The sequence below is a fragment of the Delphinus delphis genome, chromosome 4 (assembly GCF_949987515.2).
Source record: "Delphinus delphis chromosome 4, mDelDel1.2, whole genome shotgun sequence".
Lineage (NCBI taxonomy): Eukaryota > Metazoa > Chordata > Mammalia > Artiodactyla > Delphinidae > Delphinus > Delphinus delphis.
This window is the reverse complement of record NC_082686.1, coordinates 109,561,578-109,578,172: the sequence shown is the minus strand read 5'-3', so window position 1 is coordinate 109,578,172 and position 16,595 is coordinate 109,561,578. Positions and strand designations below refer to the sequence as shown.

Below are 16,595 nucleotides of genomic sequence, written 5' to 3'. Positions count from 1 at the left end.
GATGAAGGTTGGAAGATCTAAAGAGATTCAGGGCTTTGCTCATAGGTCAGACTGATGGAGCAGAGCTGGGGTTGACTGCTAGCTCCATATTCTTCCCCTTATACCATAGAGGAGAAATTCTTACCTCTGAAGTTTTCAGAGTTACTTCTAAATAAAGTTTAACAAGAAAAAAATTAAAACTATATATAAGAAATTATGATTTGTTATACACTGGTCTTATTTCAGATATAAAGGGACTCTAAAGAAACATGAACCAGCATGGCTGGACAGTGGTGAGTACCAGGGGACTGAGGTAGTGGAATCAAGAGAGAGCAATAAGGGTGAGATTGTGCAGGGAGGCCCCAAGGAAGCCAGAAGTTATTCTTCCAGTCACTACCTTGCAGGGACGCTCCAGAGAAAATGAGAGATTGAGTCTGGATGCCACTACCCTCCACTGAGGTGAAGGGCTTTACAAAGCAGAATTTGATCAGGTCCAAGAATTTCATCTTCGGTAAACCAGCTGGATCTGCGGCGGCAGCAGTAGCAGCAGTACCGCGTGGCTCTGGGAGCGGCGACCCGGAGGGAGCAGGAGGCGACGCTGGCTGCAGGGACCCGGTGACAGCACAAGAGGTACTAGGTTTTACAAGTTTGCAATATGCATGAGTATAAGCTAGTCGTTCTTGGCTCGGGAGGAGTTGAAAAATCTGCTCTGACTGTACAATTTGTTCAAGAAATTTTTGTTGAAAAATATGATCCTATATAGATTTTTATAGAAAGCAAGCTGAAGTAGATGCACAACAGTGTATGCTTGAAATCTGGGATACTGCGGGAATGCAACAATTTACAGCAATGAGGGATTTGTACATGAAAGACGGACAAAGCCAAAAAAAAAAGGGCTTCCCTGGTGGCGCAGTTGTTGAGAGTCTGCCTGCCGATGCAGGGGACACGGGTCCGTGCCCTGGTCCGGAAAGATCCCACATTCCGCGGAGCGGTTGGGTCTGTGGGCCATGGCCACTTGGCCTGCGCGTCCGGAGCCGGTGCTCCGCAAGGGGTGAGGCCACAGCAGTGAGAGGCCCTCGTACCACAAAAAAAAGAAAAAGAAAAACGGACAGAGCGTTACATTAGTTTATTCCATCACAGCAGAGTCCACATTTAATGATTTACAATGTCTGAGAGAACAGATTCTTCGAGTTAAAGACACTGATGATGTTCCAATGATTATAGATGAAAGAGTTGTAGGAAAGAAACAAGGTCAACATCTAGCAAGACAATATGCCGTCTTAGAATCCTCTGCAAAATAAAATAAATGCTAATAAGATCTTTTATGACCTAGTGCAGCAAATTTACAGAAAAACTCCAGTGCCTAGGAAGGACCGCAAAATGTCATCATGTCAGCTGCTTTAATATACTATTGATAAATGCATTGCAGCTCTGAGCCAGGTCTGAAGAACTGTTGCTCACTTCAATGGTGCCAGCATTCCAACTTTGTTAAACCTACCAACATGTTAAATTTTCTGTGGCGGAGCACTTTAAGAGGCAGGTGAAAGCTACTACATCAGTTTGCACATTCTAATCACTTTCCAGTATCACAAGAGAGATTTTTTACTTATATAATAGTCCTAGAGTATGCAGCTGGTAAAACCAGAGGCTACAATCCAGTATTACTGCTAAGAGACATTTTTCATCCACCAATGTTGTATATGTATGAAAATGGTGAACACATCCCATACTTTGTATTGGAGAGTATAATAATGTAAATCCTAAAAGCACCACTATTTTACCATAATAAAAGAAAGCCCAAAGAGCTCCTATATAGACTACTCCAGATAACTTTGCTTCTTTGATACTTGTAGTTTATTGTAATTTTTTTTAAGACATTCAAGGTTATTATCATTGTATTTTACTCACTTACCTTGTATTGTAATCGCTTTGATTAACACAGCTATACAGTTTTTTTAATTAAAAGAACTGTGGAGATAGTGATCTTGTCTTTAAAATATGATAGTCCTTTCAGTAAAAATGTCTTAGATTAAAGACGTTGCTTTTAATATCTGTTGGGAAGAAAATGTCCAGACTTTTCAAATCTTTTATTATATGTTTCTTCTTTTGTTTACATAGGGAACAACATTTATAGTTGTGTGTACAGAGGGGGTCTACAACAAGAAGTGTATATATTCAAATAATTTTTTAATTTTTGTAAATAATGTTCAGGCTTCTGCAGCTGGAGATTCTCACTGTGACTCCCCTGCTTGCTCATGCATAAGTGTATTTGCAATACCAAATAAACAGGTTTAGTATTTTTGCCTGTTAGTGATTGTTTCACATGTGTAATGTTTTGGTTGAGATGTTAAATGGTGAACGAGTACTGTGGAGGTGAATGTGGGAAGTAATTTTGATCATGTGTAATTGGTCACAAGGCCTAAGCTGCAGTAATTATTGCTATTTTATTTAACAATACCTGTTGCTTTGTATGCATTAACATTTGGGTGTACAGATTGTGTGTCTAATCCAACAGGTAGCCACAGTATTTAAACTGACCAACCTAATGTTACAACTACTTTGAGGTGGCCAAATGTAAACTAAAAGCCTTAGTGAGAGGCCCGCGTACCACACAAAAAAAAAAGTGGTACAATTTTGTGTAACTTAGCATCAGTAGTTCAATAAATTTGGATTGCCGTGCAAGAGCTTGCGTTTATTAAAAAAAAAATAAAAAAGAATTTCAGCTTCTACATGTTGTTTGCTGACGTTTCCTCCAGTAACTAGTTAGGATTCAAGCAGAAAGGTAGGACCATGTAAGTGATATAAAGGATTTATTGCAGGGACAAGACCTCATGCAATTGTGGGAGCTGGTTGAGCAGTGTATGTGAGTCTGCTGTCCTGTGTCTGTGCTGGGCCTGAGGTCACTGAGGCCTGGAGTCCAGAAGGGAAGATGAACGTGAAGCAGGGGCAAGAAAGGACAAACTAGAATCACAAAGACAAACTGGAACCCACAGCAGTCTCTCAATGTCTCCAAACCTCCAACCTCAACAATGTGGGTGACCTGCTGGCACACTACACTCTAACGCTGCTCATGAACTTGGCCCAGGATTCAGAAAGTTAAGGAGAAGCTCCAGTGGGAAGTGGACAGAGTTGTGAGCCTGGGGCTGCCCAAAGCCAAGGTGGGCCATGAGATTGGTGAGTGAGTGGCCTGTAGCTGCACCTGCCCTGAAATACGTCACTTACACTTTCACGCCTCCTGCACCTTTCCTGTGAGTGCAGCCCTAACCCAGAACCATGCAGGGAAGGGAATTCTGGGAGATGTAGTTCCATCTTAGCTAAAGAGACTTCATACCCACCACCACCTCTATGAATTAAATTATCCTCCTTATCCTCCCAAAAACCTCATATTCAGTGTGCTAGCCAAAGGGTTAGCAGGTTGGCTATTTTTTGGAGATTTTTAGGAAAGCTTAGAGAGGGGGCATGTTTGTCAGCAAAGACAATATTTCATGAAACAAATTAGCAGAGGCATTCATGGAAGGCCACACTGAAAGCGGTGTACACAGTAACTTTTAAGGACCAAACTTTCACATAAATGAGGCACATCTCTACCTGAAATTGTAACTTCTGAATTAGAACACTGCAATCTGAATAACTTAAAAGTATTTTGTAAAAGAGCTCTTATTTCACTTAGAGAATAAACTGAACCTTGGGAAAACCTAGATTTGATAGACAGAAATAGAGAGGGAAAGGAAAAGAGAAAGGGAGAGAGAGTTTGAAAATAAAATACAGCACTTACTATGACCTCAGGGCTAAGTAGAACAGATAAATTTCCCTTGAATGTTCTTGAGATATGAACTGCAAAGGCAATTACTAAAAATACCGTTTGGTTAATCTTCCCCTTGACAATTCACTTGGGTCATGGGACATTCTCCCATGGGACTTTGGGACATTCACCACACCACCCCACACCGCCACTCTTGCTCTTAATAAAGCACCCCACACCGCCACCCTTGCTCTTAATAAAGCTAACATGCACAGTCCCCGACTTTCTTATCCGTCTGCAGGCTTAACAAAACTTGAAAGACTTCCTTAGACCACATGCCACAGAAGAGAAATTCTGGGCACGGGACAGGTGGATTTGCAGCTTTGCTCACGGGGCTAAATCCAGAGGCCATTTCTCCCAGAACAGAAAAACAGAGGCTAATATTAGCTTTATTTTGCTTTGTTGTTAGGTGGATACTGAAAAGGGACTAAAATCAATGTCCCAGTGACCATCTAGGGAATGAACAGCATCACCTGGTGCTGTGCCCTGTTGGGAGCAGTGAGAGGCATTGGGTTTGCTATAGAGGAAGAGTTTATCTTGGTCTGTGAATCAGGCAACATCTGTTCACTTAGTTGGAGGCTGAGGAGTTTACCATCCAGTGAGACAAGTGCTTACATGTTCCTGCCATTTCTACAATATGCGTTTGGTTTTTTGAGGTGGCATGCTTCATTAATGAATATTTTCTAATATCAGAACATAGTTGTTGGTTTGCGTTTTTGGTAAAAAGTACATAACATTAATTTTATCATTGTAATCATTTTTAAGTGTACAGTTCATTAGTATTAAGTATATGACACTCTACATTAATTAAAAATGAATTCCTTCCTCCCCTCAGCCCTTGACAAGTACTCTTTTTTCTTTCATTTTTTTAAGCCATTTTATTGAGGTATGATTGTCATAAAAAACTGTGCATATCTAAAAGGAAACAATAATTTGATGAGTTAGGAAATAAGTATACACTCATGAAACCTCTACTACATTCAAGGCCATCCAACATCTCACCTCCAAAAGCTTCCTCCTACCCCCTTTATATTTTTTAATTTTTATTTGTTTATTTTTAATATAATTTTTCTTTTGTGGTAAGAGCACTGAACATAAGATCTACTGACCTAGCAAATTTTCAAGAATACAGTACAGTACTGTCAACTACATATAGGCCTTATGTTGTACAGGAGGTCTCCAGAATTTATTCTTCTGCTCTAATTGGAACTTTGTACACTTTGACCAATACCTTCCCATTTCCCTGTCTGTCCAGACCCAGGTAACCACTATTCTATCTACTATCCTATTCTGTGAGTTTATTAGATTCCTCATAAAAGTGGGATCATACAGTATTTGTCCTTCTGTATCTGGCTTATTTCACTTAACATAATGTCCTCCAGGCCCATCTGCCTTGCCGCAAGAGGTAGAATATCCTTCTTTTTAAAGGCTGAATAATATTCCATGTGTGTGTGTATATATATATATATATATATATATATATATATATATATCTCACATTACCTTTAGCCATTCGTCAATGGACTTTTGGGTTGCTTCCATTTCTTAGCTATTGTAAATAATGCTGTAGTGCACATGAGTGTGAAAATATCTCTTCAAGATCCTGCTTTGAATTCTTTTGGATATATAACCAGAAGTGGGATTGCTGTATCATATGCTAATTTCATTTTTAATTTTTTGAGGAATCTCCACACTGTTTTCCATAATGGCTGCACCATTTTACAGTCCCACTAGCAGGAGGATGCACAAGGGTCCCAACTTCTCTGCATCCTCACCAACATTTGTTATCTTCTATTTTTTGATAGTGGTTATCCTAATGGACGTGAGGTGATATTGATAGCAAACAGGACCCCATGGGGCTCCTGGGCACAAAAGTCTTTCTGCGTCCCCCATTTCTTTTCTTTAAAAAAAATTTTATTTATTTGGTTGCACTGGGTCTTAGTTGCAGCAGGCACGCTCCTTACTTGTGGCATGTGTTAGTTGAGGCATGCACGTGGGATCTAGTTCCCTGACCAGAGATCAAACTTGGCTCCCTACATTGGGAGCACAGAGATTTATCCACTGTGCCTCCAGGAAAGTCCCCTGTCCCCCATTTCTTGATAGGAAATAAGCTTCATGCAGCCTCCATGATCTTCCCTGAGGGCAGGTTCAAAGAGAAGCTAATTAGGGAAGGGAGGGGATATGAAATAAGGGAGAAAAAGTCAAAAGAAACAATAGTGCAGCCTTGGGTCAGGGTCCAGTTTCCCCCTCAAGGGATATACAGTACAATGTCTTTGAGTTGTTTTGCAGATACTTGAAACCCCCCACCAGGTGGGAGAAGTTAACTGTATGCTGCCCACAAGCCGGGAGTAGACCCCAGACCAGTTGGAACCAGAAGGTTGATGATGCTGACTCCCACTTACCTCACCACTAACCAATCAGAAGAATGTTCATGAGCTGATCATGCCCTCTTTGAGTCATTACTATAAAACTCCTCACTACCCGCTCCAGGTAGGGACACAGCTTTGTGGGCATTAGCCTGTTGTGGCCCCCTTTGCCTGGCAAAGCAATAAAGCTATTCTTTTCTACTTCACCCAAAACTCTGTCTCCAAGATTTAATTCAGTCTCAGGGTACAGAGACCAGATTCGGCTTCAATATCTTAATATGGTTTGCATTTCTTTTATGATTAATGATGTTGAGCATCTTTCCATTGAGCCTAAGTATTTATAAGAAAAGAAATCTTGTGCAGAATAAAATGAAGAAAAGTTAGGGTAGTAACATTGATGGCAAATCTCATGGCCATGATAAGAACATATTCCCTTTTTTTTCTTTTAATTTTTAAAATTAAAAAAAAATTTTTGGTCATGCTAAGCAGCATGTGGGATCTTAGTTCCCCAACCAGGAATCCAACCAATGCCTCCTGCATTAGAAGCATGGAGTTCTAACCACTGGACCACCAGGAAAGTCCCTCCCTTTCTTTTTTATGTTGCACTGTATGTGAAACCTCCCACATAGCTTAGTCATCTTTTCTTCTGTTATTTGAGCACACTTGTACTCTCTGACATGATCCCGAACTAGAAGCTAAGTTTCGAATTTATGAGTCATAGATTGCTGGAACTGGAAAGGATATAAGAGATATTCTAATTACAACATCCCCATTTTACAGCTGAGAAAACTGAGGATTAAAAAGTGAAAAAGAGGGGCTTCCCTGGTGGTGCAGTGGTTGAGAGTCCGCCTGCTGATGCAGGGGACACGGGTTTGTGCCCCGGTCCGGGAAGATCCCACATGCCGTGGAGCGGCTGGGCCCATGAGCCATGGCTGCTGAGCCTGCGCGTCTGGAGCCTGTGCTCCGCAGCGGGAGAGGCCATAACAGTGAAAAGTCTGCGTACTGCAAAAAAAAAAAAAAAAGTGAAAAAGAATTCAACTGTGAAGAAATATATTAATATAAGAGGAAAAAAATGTTTCTAATTACTGAAAAATCTAAATTCTATTTCATCCGCATTACAAAAAAAGTTCTATCAAATCTGGAAATATTGGAAGACTCAGTTTCCTGTGGTTGAGCACATTTTGAATGATTATCACAATTTTTCTAAGGTCTCCGTAAGATGTTTTGTGCTGTAATCCCCTCCTCTTTGTAGGTCCAATGTGACTGAGTATAGGCTTTGGAACTCAGGACAGATTATTGGCTCGTATACCTTATAGTTATAACGTATTAACCTTTACTTTTGTTTAAGTTTTGACAATGAGAGTAAATTCACATATGTGATGTCATCATGGTGAAAGGAACATGAAGTTAGGAATAAAACAGCAGGTCAGCTTAACCATCATTACTGAACCCCCATCTTGTGGCAGGTGCTGTTCTGGGCCTCATGAAGTATATGAAATCTCAACAATATGGACAGGAGCCTCAAGGCCAGTACAGGCCCAACAATTCTTCCCAGAGCATGTCCTGTGTATTAGGGGTCTCCTGAGAAAGAGAAACAATAGGATGTATGTATGTATATAAAGATAGTTATGATAAGGAATTGACTCGCATGAATATGCAGGCTGAAAAGTCCCAAAATTTGTAGTCAGCAAGCTGGAGACCCAGATGAGCTGATGTTTCAGTTTGATTTCTGCTGCCAAAATATTGGCTATCTGTACACAGTTGCCAAATAGAAATACGGAGACAGAATTTAGGAGGAAAGAGAAAGAGTAGCTTTATTTCTTTGCCAGGCAAAGAGGGAACACAGCAGGCTAGTGCCTCCAAACACTGTGCCTCCTTGGAGAGGGTAGTAAGAAGTTTTTATAGTAATGATTCAAAGAAGCCATGATCAAGCTCATGGACATTTTTCTGATTGGTTGGTGGTAAGGTAAGTGGGAGTCAGCATCATCAACCTTCTGGTTCTAATTGGTCTGTAGTCTTTGTTCTTGTAGGCAGCATATCATCATTAATCGTTAACTTTTCCTACCTGGAGGGGGTTTCAGTATCTGCAAAATAGCTCAAAGATATTGTTGTGTGTGTGTCCATTGATGGGGAACCAGGACCTTGCCCCAATGCTGAACTACTGTTTCTCTTGACTTTGTTTCTCCCATGTCTCATATCTCCTCCCTTCCCTAAATAACAGCTGCTTGAATCTGCCCGTTGGAACTCAGGGAAGGTCATGGAGACTGAATGAAGGCTATTTCCTATAATCAAAGAAATGGGGGCACAGAAGGTCTTTCTGCCCAGGAGTCCCACAGGGTCCTGCTCAGCATCATTCTGAAGGCAGGAAAAGATTGATGTCTCAGCTCAAAGTAGTCAGGCAGGAGGAGGTACCTCTTATTGGATTATTTTTTTAATTATTAAAGTATAGTTGATTTACAATATTAGTTTCAGGTGTACAAAATAGTGATTCAAAAATTTTATAGATTATATTCCATTTAAAGTTATTATACAGACCACCTAGAGGGGTGAGATAGGGAGGGTGGGAGGGAGGGAGACGCAAGAAGGAAGAAATATGGGAACATATGTATATGTATAACTGATTCACTTTGTTATAAAGCAGAAACTAACACACCATTGTAAAGCAATTATACTGCAATAAAGATGTAAAAAAAAAGTTATTTTACAATATTGGCTATAGTCCCTGTGTTGTACAATATATCCTTGTAGCTTATTTATTTTATACATGGTAGTTTGTGCCTCTTAACCACCCCCCCCTTACTTCTCTTCTTTTTTCTCTCCTCCTGGTAACCACTAGTTCTTTCTGTATATCTGTGAACCTGTTTCTGTTTTGTTATATTCCTTCATTTGTCCCGTGTATTAGGGGTCTCCTGAGCCTGAGCGTCCGGGAGCCTGTGCTCCGCAACACATACAGTGTTTGCCTTTCTCTATCTGATTTATTTCACCAAGAATATTACCCTCCAATTCCCTATCCATATTGTTGCAAATGGCAAAATTTCATTCTTTTTTCTGTGTAATGTTCCAATACCTGTATCTTCTTTATCCATTCAACAGTTGATGAATACTTATCTTGGCTTTTATATCTTGGCTATTGTAAACAATGCTGCTTCCATATTATGGCTATTGTAAATAGTGCTGCTATGAACGTTGGGGTGCATGTATCTTTCTGAATTAGTGTTTTCAGTTACTCTGGATATATATCCAGGAGTGGAATTCCTGGATCATATGTTAGTTCTACTTTTAGCTTTTTGGGGAACCTCCATAATGTTTTCCATAGTGGCTGCCTCGATTTACTTTCCCACCAACAGTGTACAAGGGTTCTCTTTTCTCCACATCCTCTCCAACAACACTGGTTATTTGTGGGGGTTTTTTTGTGTGTGTGGTATACTTTTTTTTTACGTCTTTATTAGAGTATAATTGCTTTACAATGGTATGTTAGTTTCTGCTTTATAACAAAGTGAATCAGTTATACATATACATACGTTCCCATATCTCTTCCCTCTTGCGTCTCCCTCCGTCCCACCCTCCCTATCTCACCCCTCTAAGTGGTCACAAGGCACTGAGCTGATCTCCCTGTGCTATGCAGCTGCTTCCCACTAGCTATCTATTTTACGTTTGGTAGTGTATATATGTCCATGCCACTCTCTCACTTTGTCACATCTTACCCTTCCCCCTCCCCATATCCTCAAGTCCATTCTGTAGTAGGTCTGTGTCTTTATTCCCGTCTTACCCCTAGCTTCTTCATGACTTTTTTTTTTCTTAGATTCCATATATATGTGTTAGCATACGGTATTTGTTTTTCTTTTTCGGACTTACTTCACTCTGTATGGTATTTGTTTTTCTCTTTCTGACTTACTTCACCCTGTGTGACAGACTCTAGATCCATCCACCTCACTACAAATAACTCAATTTCATTTCTTTTTATGGCTAATATTGTATTTATATATGTGCCACATCTTTATCCATTCATCGGATGATGGACACTTAGGTTGCTTCCGTCTCATGGCTATTGTAAATAGTGCTGCAATGAACACTGTGGTACACGACTCTTTTTGAATTATGGTTTTCTCAGGGTATATGCCCAGTAATGGGATTGCTGGGTCGTATGGTAGTTTTATTTGTATTTTTTTAAGGAACCTCCATTCTGTTCTTACTTGATCTTTCAGTCTTTTAGTGAATTGGAAGAGGCCCACCGAAAAAGAGGGGATTAATCTGCCTTACTCCTTTACTGATTCACATGTTAATCTCATCCAGAAACACCCTCATAGACACATCTAGACACCAAATGTCTGGGCACCCTGTGACCCAGTCAGGTGGACACATAAAATTATCATCACACTGTGATTATCACTGAAGGTTTCCAAGATGACTTTGGGGAACATGGATAAATTTACCAGCTGTGTATTTCTGTTTGGCAACTGTGTACAGAGAGCCAATATTTTGGCAAGTTATTTAAGTTCACTGTGCCTCAATTTCCTCACTGTAAGGATGACAATAGTTCCTCTCTCATTGGATTGTTTTAAAGATTAAATGAATCAATACTTGTAAATCACTTAGAATGGTACATGGCAAGTAGTTAAGCGCAACATGTGTTAAATACAATTTTAATATATTTCAAAAGCTGTGTATTTATTTTGAGGTGCACTACAAAGAAATACAGTTGGCATGATTTCAAGAATATTTCTGCTTAGGATGAGGCTAAATATAAAAAAAAAGTGGGTTGATTTCAAGACAAATAATAAATATTAGTATAGGAGGTATGTGATAATGGTAAAAAAAAATTGAGACAGTGGAAAGTGAAATAGGTTTAGGAATTCCTTAGGTTTAGGAATTCCTTAGGTTTAGGAAATACTACGAATGATAAAAAATAAGGTCATATTTGTGGTGACCAAACAACCCCAGCCTGGTTTTCTGAGAGATTACCCAAGATGTAGGACATACAGTGCTAAAACCAGGAGAATCCCCAGCAAACCAGGATGTTTGGTCTAACTATATAACTACAGTTTGATATTTATTCCACAAACATTTGATGAGCACCTGCGTCATTCCAAGCACTGGAGGCTTCCAAATAGCCTCTAAGGAGTTGCCAGTGGAATGGACCCTTGGTTCTGTTGCTTTTGCTACTGTTATGTCTGTGCCTTTAAGCAGGGTTTTCCATCTTCCCTCCATCTGTTTCTTAGTCTGCAAAGGAAGTGGTTGAAATAAATGATCTCTAAATCCTTTCCAACGCCAGAGTTCTTCGATACAAAGCACACGATACATCTGTTACTGCTAAAATCTCTACTCCCACTGACATCCAGGGTGAGAAAATAACAATGAGCAAAGGGTACATGTGGTTCTTTTCTTATCTCTCAATTCCAGCCTGAGTTAGGAGGGAAAATGAATGTAGTGGAGACTCCCCTCTCCTGGGCTCCCAACCAACCACCACCCTGACACACTAGGATCTTTTGAAAAGATTTCAATAATGTATATGGTCAGGAAATTGGCAGAAGAGAGCCTTCCTAATAGGTTTAAGACTCCATAAGAAGCACATGAAGAATTTATTAGGGGAAGAGGGGATGTTTATGGTGCCCAGAAATACAGGTTGCTCCAACTGTGGTGGCGTTTGGAAGTTGAAAAGGAATCTTGGTGGTAAGACCATGATAAATAATTTACTCGATTAAGAAGCTCTTATTTAGAATCTTGTTTCTCTTCATCAAATGACATTTTGGAGTTGGCAGTATTCCAAGTTTCAAGCAAGTTATGTTACATAAGAGTGTATCTCCTTGGCCATCTGTTTTTGTGTGAGTAAAAACATCTTACAGTTACGTCTTGGAAAAGCTATCTCACACAAATCATTATTTATACATATATTTTCCAGAATCAATTTAATGAAACAAATGTCTATTGAGTGCCAGTTATGAGATCAGTTCTGTGAAATCAGAAGTGCAATGAGGATCTCAGTTTCTGGGAGCTGTGGCTAAGGAAGCATGACAGGAATCCAATCATCACATTATACTGATGATGCTATTTGTGGAAAATCTGATGATTTTTACCTGGAACCAAGGTTCACTTTGTATAAGCTATGGCAGACAGAAGAGGCTTTGGGTATGAAAGTCAAGAGAGTTTCCAGGCTCAGAGAACTTAATTCTCAGGAGTCAGGTCTTTTTTCGTAATGAAATTCTATGATGCCCAGACTCCTTCCAGGCAGCATTCTCTCTAATTATAGCTCCACTGAGTCACTGCAGGTGTTTAGAGCTATAATGTTGAGAGAGAGATAGAATATAAAAACAAGGCCATTTCACTGGGGGTATAGCTCAAGGGTAGAGCATTTGACTGCAGATCAAGAGGTCCCTGGTTCAAATCCAGGTGCCCCCTCCACATTTTTCTTTTTGCTTTAGAAGAGTATGGATTGATTTTGACTTTAATATATTCTGTAGCTCATGACTGGTTGAATAATAACTAATGTCCCTTGTATATATGCCAGGCAGCAGACTAGGTACTTTACATTAATTATCTCCTTCATTTCTCACCAAAATTTTACGAGATACATTATCTCTATTTTACACAAGGAGTCTGAGACTTGGAGATGCTACAAAGACAGGTCCAGGATTTAAACTAGGAGAACACGTTCTCAATGACTTCATGATACTACTCATTCTGTTCTCCTTCTGTTAAAAGCTTTGTCACAAATTTCCATTTAGCAATGCTCCCAAAATGCTACAACTGTCCATAGCCTTTTAGAACATTTTGGCTGCAGGGCAAACCCAGTAACAGTGATGATGCCCACACTTTATAGTGTCCTGAGGGCAGTCAGGGAATAGAGTCCTTGTTCACAGAGCACTGCTGTGGATAAACATGAACTGGCCTAAAATTTAGGAAACTGCACTCTTTTCCTGATCTAAAGCTTGGGGACTTTCTATTACCTTTCCATCCCCAGTTCATTGGCTGCAGCGAGCACCCCACCTTGGGTGCCTGCATTCCCTAGCCAGGGTGGGGCCAGAGGTCAGGCCTTAGTCTAGGTTTAACTCCTGCCTGACACTCAGGCACTGCTGCATTTTAAAATCAGCTTGAATGACATCCACTGAGCCCCTACTACATGCCAGAATTGTGCAAAGTGTGAACCCAGAAGTGAATAAGACACAGCCTCTGGACTCAGTGTGCTTTCAGCCAGGAAGCAGGCCTGTAAAATAAGAAGTCAGACAGCTGTGAGCTGGACCGAGCTGGGCCAGCTTCAGGAATGCAGAGGAGGCAGTTATTACCTCTGTCCAGAGGAGGGAGGTTACAGGAGGCTTCCAAGAGGAGCTGATGGCAAGTCAGGGTCTCATAGAAGAACAGTATCGCACCAGAGGGAGGGTGGAGGAGAGGCAGGGGTGCGGTGAGTGAGGGTTGGGTCCCAAGCAGAGAAAACTGCATGGGCAGAGGCTGGAGCCAGATGGATGCAGTTGGAGGCAGCTGGAGCACAAAATGTGCTATGGGGAGTGTCAGCAGAGGAGGCTGAAGCTGAGGAGGCAGACAGGGATCAAAATGTAAGAACTCTTGTGCTGAGAGTCTTGCAGTTTATCATGAAGGCCTTTAAGAGGAGTAGTCTAGATGCACCTGACTTTAAAATGACTGCTGTGGGAGCAGTAGGAGATGGATGTCAGGGGTGGAAGCTGGGAGGCCATTTAGGAGGTGGTGGCACTGAGGTGCAAGGGTGGGGGTGGGCGTAAGTGATGTCAAAGCTAAACTCAGCAGTACCCAGTGATTAACTGGCACTGGGAGGAGAGGTTGGAAGAAGCCCAGTGCTGTGTTACATTCTTTGACCAAATGACAGTATGCAGTGGTGTCACCAATCAAGACAGGGAAAAGGCTAATCAGATGGTTACATAGGTAGGCCTGGCACCCAGCTCTGAGCCCACAATGAAATCCTGGCCCCACCACCTCTCAGCTGCATGGCCACTCTGTGCCTTAGTTTTCTTACTTGTAAAATCAGTATGCTAACTATAATATCTGTTTTGTAGGATTTATTTCTGATGATTGAGCCAGAAGTTATGGCTAGAACTGAGCCTGGCACATAGCAAGTGTTTAGTAAATATGGACTATTATTACAACAAAGCAAAATAGGAGAAGATGCAGGTTTGAGCAGGAAAACAGCAAGTGTAGTTTGGGGCACACTGGGTTTGCAATCTGAAGTTTCGGTAGAACCTCAGAGTGGAGTGGCTGGGAAGGGTCGTCTACAGCCCTCAGAGAGCTGTGAGCTGGAGCTCTGGGGGCTGTGGGCTCCTTAGCTTCACAGAGCTTCCAGCCTTCATCAGGGAGAACTTACTGCAGCGACAGAGATTTCCTCGACCTTTCTTCTCAATACACAAGATTGAAAGTTCTCAGACTGGAACTCAAGGAACTAGGAATCAGTGGTGTTCAAAGGTGAATTTTGGACTTCTTATCTGTTTCTTTTTCCAGCTGTAAAGTGAGACAGTTCACCTGGATGAGATCCCCTTGAAAATCTGATAAAATCATGTACCATATACAATCCATGCACACATACAATATTTGCCTGTAATTCAGAGCTGAACATGAACCTCTGTAGTCCAGTTGTGGATTTCCAGTTAAGACCACCTCCATGTCCAATACTTGATGGCAGCCCACGATATTTACAACATTCACTGATGTGCCTGGAGATTTATGGGCAGTTGGTGGTGTATTTTAAACACTGGAGAGTTTGATATTAGAGCACTGAGCTTTAAGTTCTGAGAACGGAATGAACATACAAGCTCTGGGATAAGTAGGAGATGATGTGGCTATAACGGAATCAGGGATGAAATTAAATCTAGCAGGAATCTCAGCCACACAGATATTTATGAAGTATGATGAAACTCATAAAAGTGGAATAAGTGCTTATAGGAGGCATAATAGCATCAGGGGGTATAGCTCAGTGGTAGAGCATTTGACTGCAGATCAAGAGGTCCCTGGTTCAAATCCAGGTGCCCCCTGTGTTTTTTTCTTTTGTTCTTCCTGGCAGCTTCTTTAAAAGCCTGGCTCTAGGGTGAGTTAAGCAAGGTACCTAGGGCTAAAAATTTAAGGAGGCACTCACTCTCAGGTTCATGGAGGCGCCTTGGCTTATTAATTCCCTCACAGTAGAACTATGTGCTCATGTAAACCCACCCTGCCTGCACCAGACACACACAAACACAGCCACACACCCAGAGACACCCAAAGACACCCCCACACCAGATGTCCCCCAACCACACACACACACACAGATCCAGACACACCAATAGACAAAAATACACACACACATGCACTTTTATGTACCTTTATCTTATTATTTTTTTGCTCACTTTAACTTTGTTTATTTTGAGCTGTTCAGAACATTTATTACTCCAGTAATGATTTTTTTAACATCTTTATGGGAGTATAATTGCTTTACAATGGTGTGTTAGTTTCTGCTTTATAACAAAGTGAATCAGTTATACATATACATATGTTCCCATATCTCTTCCCTCTTGCATCATCCTGGGACAGTTTAGGCCCTGGGACGTCAGTCTGCCTGGAGCCAGATCAGGAAGCCAACATTTCTACCAGGTTTTGGACCCTGTGCACAGACTGACCCATTACTAGCCAACCTTCCAGACTCAGTCCTGCTCCAGGCTCTGCAGCAATGCAACTCCAAATCAGGGAAATAAAATAATCTCTGGATTCATAGCTCTGTCTCCAGGACTCAGTCCAACATGTGGTTCCTGTTGCTTTGACTGCTCCCAATTTCCACCTGAGTCTCTGTCTTCATTTCCAGTTCAGTACCCCCTTTCCTCTAGGGCTGGAGCCCTACTCGCCTCTCATTAGTCTTAGGGGTTGGAGTTCTTACTGCTCTCAGTATATTAGTTACCTACTGCTGCATAAAAATTTACCCTGTCACTTATTGACTTAAAACAATGATGAACATTTGTTACCTTACACAGTTTCTGAGGGACAAGAATTCAGGAGAAGCTTTGCTAGGTGGTTATGGCTCGGGGTCACTCATGAGGTTGCCATCAAGCTATTCATGGAGGAAGGCTTGGATGCCACTGGCCGTGCTGCTTTCAAAGGGGCTCACTCACTCACACAGTCAACAAACTAATGCTGGCTGTTGGCAAGAGGCCTATGCTCATTGCCATCTAGACTTTACAGGAGTGCCTGAATATTCTTAGGATGTGGCAGCTATCTTCCCTTGCATAAACCATCATTTCTGTTACATTTTATTTGTTAGAAGCCAGTCATTAAGGATAGTCCACACTCAGGGGAGCCTGTACCTTCTAAAGGGAAGAGTATCAATGAATTTGTGGCCTTATTTTAAAACCACCAATCTTTGGGGAAAAGCTTCCTTCCACATACCACCCAAAATATACATATTCTGTTTCAGATTCTTTTCTATTAGAGGTTATTATAAGATACTGAATATGGTTCTTTGTGCT

The 16,595-nt window shown here is 41.2% G+C and overlaps 2 non-coding genes and 1 pseudogene across 2 annotated transcripts; all 3 read left to right on the top strand.

Annotated features, from left to right (window-relative positions):
• The first annotated feature begins 634 nt into the window (after positions 1–634).
• On the top strand, positions 635–1,383 carry LOC132424243 (ras-related protein Rap-1b-like; annotated as a pseudogene).
• An 11,088-nt stretch (positions 1,384–12,471) lies between these two features.
• Positions 12,472–12,543, top strand: TRNAC-GCA (transfer RNA cysteine (anticodon GCA)). The gene has a single exon. It is a non-coding gene; the product is annotated as a tRNA-Cys (tRNA).
• A 2,522-nt stretch (positions 12,544–15,065) lies between these two features.
• TRNAC-GCA (transfer RNA cysteine (anticodon GCA)) lies at positions 15,066–15,137 on the top strand. Its single transcript has one exon. It is a non-coding gene; the product is annotated as a tRNA-Cys (tRNA).
• Positions 15,138–16,595: the final 1,458 nt, after the last annotated feature.